The sequence below is a fragment of the Cystoisospora suis genome (assembly GCF_002600585.1).
Source record: "Cystoisospora suis strain Wien I chromosome Unknown contig_433, whole genome shotgun sequence".
In the NCBI taxonomy this organism is placed as follows: domain Eukaryota; phylum Apicomplexa; class Conoidasida; order Eucoccidiorida; family Sarcocystidae; genus Cystoisospora; species Cystoisospora suis.
The window spans coordinates 87,516-92,748 of record NW_027153234.1 but is presented as its reverse complement, the minus strand read 5'-3'; the positions used below and the strand labels follow the sequence as shown (position 1 = coordinate 92,748).

Sequence of the window (5,233 nt, the reverse complement as noted above, 5' to 3'; positions counted from 1 at the left end):
TACACCGCGCAACCGCAACTGTCCCTTTCTCAACGGTACTGAAGTTGATACTCGTCCCACGACGGAGACCGTACCGCACTGTCCGGTCATCGGAGTAGTTGATTTGTCGGAAGCATTGACAAGAAGCCTCACTCAGTCCGCAGTGACTGAACCAGTAATGTTTAAGTTAGCTACATGGTCCGCGGCGAAGGAGGGCCTGTCCGAGTGTACATGTCGGCAGGTCCTGGCGAGTGGGTACACCGCTTCCTAACACCCGAGACGAGAATGCGGCGACGCATAGCTTCCCTTTTAGTTGATTTTTTCCGGAGGTGCTGCGGCATACCTGTAAAGGGGCGCCTTCGCCAGTTTCCGTTCTCGGCCAGCCGGTCCTACCCACGTCGTACATCCCGGGAATCGAATCTGGTATGACCGAACCCGGAGACTCCTTCGCCGCGTCGGCTCTTCCGAATGCACCTGACGTTGAAAGCAGCCCAACAACAGCTGGCTCCCAGTCAGGGTGTAGGGCAGCGGTTGCCTGTTGGTTGTCGTGCGCAACAGGCGCTTGGGTAGAGGGTCGCAGACTGTTGAGGACGATCTGCTGACTCTCTAAGCTGCAAACCGTTGTCACCTGAGACCTGACCAAGCTATCCAAGTGCTCACCCGGGAAGGCCTCAAGCGCCCCTGAAAGCACGTCGGAACAGCGTCCGGCGGAGTCGGTTACGCTGCGGAAAGTGACGTTCGGGTAGTTTAGCGAAGCAGGAGTCTGCTGTGCCTCAGTGAGAGGAATTTCTACAAGGGTTCCCCGGTGTGACGGAGTTTCAGGAAGAGGATCTGCCGCTCTCCGGCGCTTCCGTCGGGTGACAGACTGGGACGTTAGACCACAAGGTGAAGAAATGTCGTTTCCTTCTCGTTTTCCCCGCACGCTGTCCAGTAGCGCTGGTAGGGGTGAACAGCCGGCTGCCAAGCTCGCAGGAGATTCAGGCGACAGGGGTGGCGTCGGGCATGCACGAGCGGGAAGGCCTACGAGCGCCATTGCCGCCATAGTCTGTTGCAGCCGCTCGGGGTGACGGGCTGTTACAAACCAGCCTAGCCACTTCAGCGGAGCAAGGGCCCCAGGTCTGAGGTACCGAGGTAGTGTGAAGCGGCTGCCTTCGTAGGCTTGGTGCGTGAGCGAGCCCTCCAATCAGCTGGGCCACACTGCCTGAACTGGACAGTGTTGAACCCTTAAGAAGTCTTTCCAGGACGTCGTGCTCACTCGCTTTGCATAATTGCATCGCCCACCAAGTCGGTTTGTCTTCTTGGCGAACCTAAGTGAGCAGCACCGGGTCTTTCTCCACCCCGGCACCTGCTGTTACTACAGCCAGCGTTTCTTTTCAAACGCTTACGGCCACTGCAGGCATAAGAAAGAGCCTGTTGAATCCATTCTTCACAATCATGGCCCTTGCGAAGCTGTCATAGACCCGCGGTGATAGATACCTAGTAGTTCTTTCCGAGGGTTGTGCCGCACACGAGTCCCGAGCACGCCACCTGAATGGCACTCAGATCTGCGGCTTCAACGTCTGTCGTAAGAAGGAGGTCGGGGCACTGTCCTTTTCTTCGGCCGTTGGGGTACTTATGAAGCCACCTCAGGAGTATGCCTGGTTTCAGCAGGGACTTTTCCATTATCTGTTCGTAGGATGAGTGATATTTCGGACCGGACAGGCGGCGTGGGGTCCGCACCGGCAAAGAATCCTAGGCACCAGGCTCTGCACTACAACGCACAGATAGCAAACCTGGCTGGATCGGTCACTTAGAGCTAGTGAAACGAACACCACGAAGCCAGACGGTCCATCGGGCGCCGGCGCACGCCGGGCTGCTAGGACGTGATCTCCACATCGAGTCGCCTGCGGTGTCTGCGAGTGTGCTGCCTCCTTCGTGTCGCCCTCCCGTCGCCTGCAAGATGGGTCTACCCCTTTTTGTTGGTGACTTTCGGGATCGACCTTCGCCTCGTGGCATTGTCGCGAGATGGGGCCCCCCGGCCGCTGCTAGCACAGCACACGGAGGGGCCCGCTAAGGCCCGCAAAAAACAAACTGCCGCTAACAAGGTACGGGAATTTGGGGCTTTCAGAAGGGCGTTGTCTATCTTGCTGAATGGTTTTTACTGGAGTTTTCGGTGCCCACCGGGTGGGGAAAAACTGCCGGACGCAAAACCCAACAGCCGCGCAGGTAGCTCTCCCCACAGTGCGCAACTCGAAATGCATTTCGACCAGGCCCTCCGAACGGGAGGGCAAAGGAAATAGACATCACGAGGGTCTGGCCGGCGGGGCCCGGGTTTTCATTCTCGGTGACCCCGCGTGAAGTACACTGAGGCCATTTTCACGTCTCCGCGGTGGACTGGTGAGCGAAGCATCGCTTCGGGTGTCCGCGTAGTATTCGAAGGTCCCCGTCCCACGTCGTGCAAAGCATACGGCGTGACACACTCGGGCAGTTGGCTTGCGCGCTGCACCCGGAGAACCGGGAGCTCCGCGCCTGAATACCTGACATTAACCTGGGTCAGCGTCTCTGCAGTTGTTCCGAGGGCGGCAATCAACGCACGCAGAGACTTTCCTGACTCGCACATGCTCAACCTTGAACTGCGGCAGGGACCTAGTCTGGTCAAATGCAGGACGACGGGACTCCGGAGGAGCTGGATTGGATCAGGGCACGAATCTCTGCCGCTATATCCTTGTGCACACACGACCATTGGAGGGTTGGGTTGCAACATACCGGAGTTCCCAAGAAGATTCTGGTCTTTCCAAGTGACTGCGGCACAGCCACAGGAACTTTCTGCTCCAGCGGGGTCCTTGCCGAACTCGCTTGTCTGTTTCCGTTTTCGGCTTGAGCTGCTGGTGATGTCCGCGGGTTCCGTTCCGTAGCTTCAGCCGTAGGGCACTGCCGTGACTGGCCTGGGTCCGTTTGTTCTTTTGGCGGGACAGCTATTCGGTTATCGCTAGTAGATCTAGTAGAAACATTTGGATCCGTACATTGCTCCACTCATTTCGTTGGAAGCTCTCTGGTGATCGGCAGCTGTGCGGCGTTTTCTCTGACCGGGTCGGGACCTCTTGTTAACACTCCGAGAATGGGAATAACCACAATAAGGATGTTTCTACTAGATCCACTAGGGACAACTCAGTGACTGTCTGGCCTTGGACAGAGGTTAACAGTCAGGTTGCGGCAGTGCTGTACGGCTGAAGCCAGGGAAGCGAGCCCCAGGCGTGACCAGCAGCTCGGTCTAAAGGTGGAAACGGAACAAATGTAGTTCGGCAACGGCCCCGCTGGCCCAGTACATTGCGGTAACTGTGCCAGGACCACCTGGGAGGACCAGCACTCGGCTGTCTATTTAGTAGTCCTCTGGGAGCACTGAGTTACCGGACACAAGATCCCGTAGGTGCATAGCCCCACGTGCACTGGATACGCAGCCGGAGGCAGGGCTTTTTTCCCGAAGAAGTCCTCCTCACCTTTTGTTGGGTGGCTGTACAAGGGGGTTAAAAGGGCACTCTCTGCGTGTCGATTCCCGAGAGTTCTGTTCAGCTCTTACGTGGTTACGGTGTCCCAGTTCGGCCGATCTGCCGGGCTGAATTCGTAGGTCTCGTACAGAATTTAGTTGCTCTTCGCCGTTTGCCGGCAGCTTGTAATGCCGCTGCAGAACTAGAGACAAGCAAGTACTTGTGATTCGCTGAACTGTGTGACCAGGGTGACTTCACAGCTAAGGGGAATCAGAGCATTGCATTATGCAATCGACACCATCCGGTCAGATTGCTTGGAGAGTTAAACAGCCGTGCCACAGCCGTGATCATGCTTCCCTCCCTGTATGAGGAAGTCAGGGTGGCAGTCCGGTATTTGTTGCTAGTTCGTCAAGAGAAAGAACCGAGGGGGGTGGTCATCACCGTCCATGCTAAATAGTTAAATATCGATTCGCGCAGTATTAACTAATGATCACGGACTGGTACGCAAAAGACCCTTAGCTTGCATCCAACGAATCGCCTCCCGCTTGAGAAATGAAGCGCGACATGCCGTCCAAAGTGAGATGCTCGGGGTAGCTCAGCAGGTAGCTCGAAGTTAACCGCAATGTGGTCTTGCCAATGGGGCTGGCAGACAGCATCCCGCGACACCCTGCACGGCGGCTAGTCCATCGGAAGCCTAGCCTGACGACTGCCTCGCAGACTCTTCTCTTGTTGATAAACTCGGTTTTCCATCGCTTTTGAGAGCTAATGTTTTTGTGACGTTGTTGCCCTTTCGAAGAAAGACAGAAGGGCCAACCTGCCGCCGCCTCGTTATGACTGCAGGAGGCCAACAGGTACGGAACTCTCACAGCAGCCAGCGTCACCAGATTTTTCCAGGAGAGTTGCCTTAGCAAACCTTTAGTAGATTCAAGACAATAACTGCAGCTAGGTGACACCTCACCGTACCTCACGATATTTTTTGTTTCTGGTGTTTGTTCTCTCCGGGGTCTATTTCTTTCGCCGGCCGAAGAGTGTCTGCAGGGCATCTCTTGCACCGCTTTCACCTCTTTTCTCGGAGACTTCCAAGAGGTGGTGATTACCCTTCGTCGCTTGCTGTGTTGTGAGTTGCTTGGTAACTTTGTTTTTCTTACGCGTGTTTACATCTCCATTTGCGCTTTCTTTCTCCGTCGTCTCCGTACCCCCATTCGCACGGTTGATGTCTTGTGGCTGACCTCAACACAACGGACTCATGAAATGAGCGACTTTCCCTGTTTATTTTCCGGTTCTTTTCCTTGCAGGTTTCTGTCCCGGCGTCAGACATCCTGGCTTGACTGTAGTCCTTCTAACTCTTGGCTTCATGCGGGTATTGAGTCTGTTCTCTGCGCCCAGGCAGCGCGACTTTTAGCTGTCGCTGTCGGGAGTCGAAAAGGCTTCCCCTCAGTCATTTTGTCGGTATTTGTTTTCTGATACTTGACTCTCTCTTCTTATTTCTCTCTCTTTCTTGTCTACCTCTCTTTCCCCAACATGTCGCGTTCGTACCCCCGACCCCCATCCAGCCAAAGATTGCGTGGCTGCCCGCATCGAGCGGGATACATCTACCTGTTTCTTCTTATCTGTTTTTTTCAAGCATTTTCCTTTCTTCCACGTCCTACGCTTCTCTTTTCAAATGCGGAAGCCCAAGCAGATATCTCAGATGTGACCTTTCATCCAAGATGGGAGCGGCCCGCTGCTGCTTCCGCCGCCAGGCAGCCCTGGGGTGGCAGTGATTGGGAAGATTCGCGCTCTCAAGAACC

General features: G+C 55.4%; 1 protein-coding gene across 1 annotated transcript in view; it reads left to right on the top strand.

Annotated features, from left to right (window-relative positions):
• Positions 1–4,739: 4,739 nt before the first annotated feature.
• The window catches only part of CSUI_001101 (rhoptry neck protein ron2), an 11,054-nt gene continuing 10,560 nt past the window's right edge, over positions 4,740–5,233 (top strand). The window contains exon 1 of the mRNA XM_068061307.1: positions 4,740–4,803. The gene's annotated coding sequence lies outside the window, so the exon portion shown is untranslated. The remainder of the gene's footprint in view (positions 4,804–5,233) is intronic.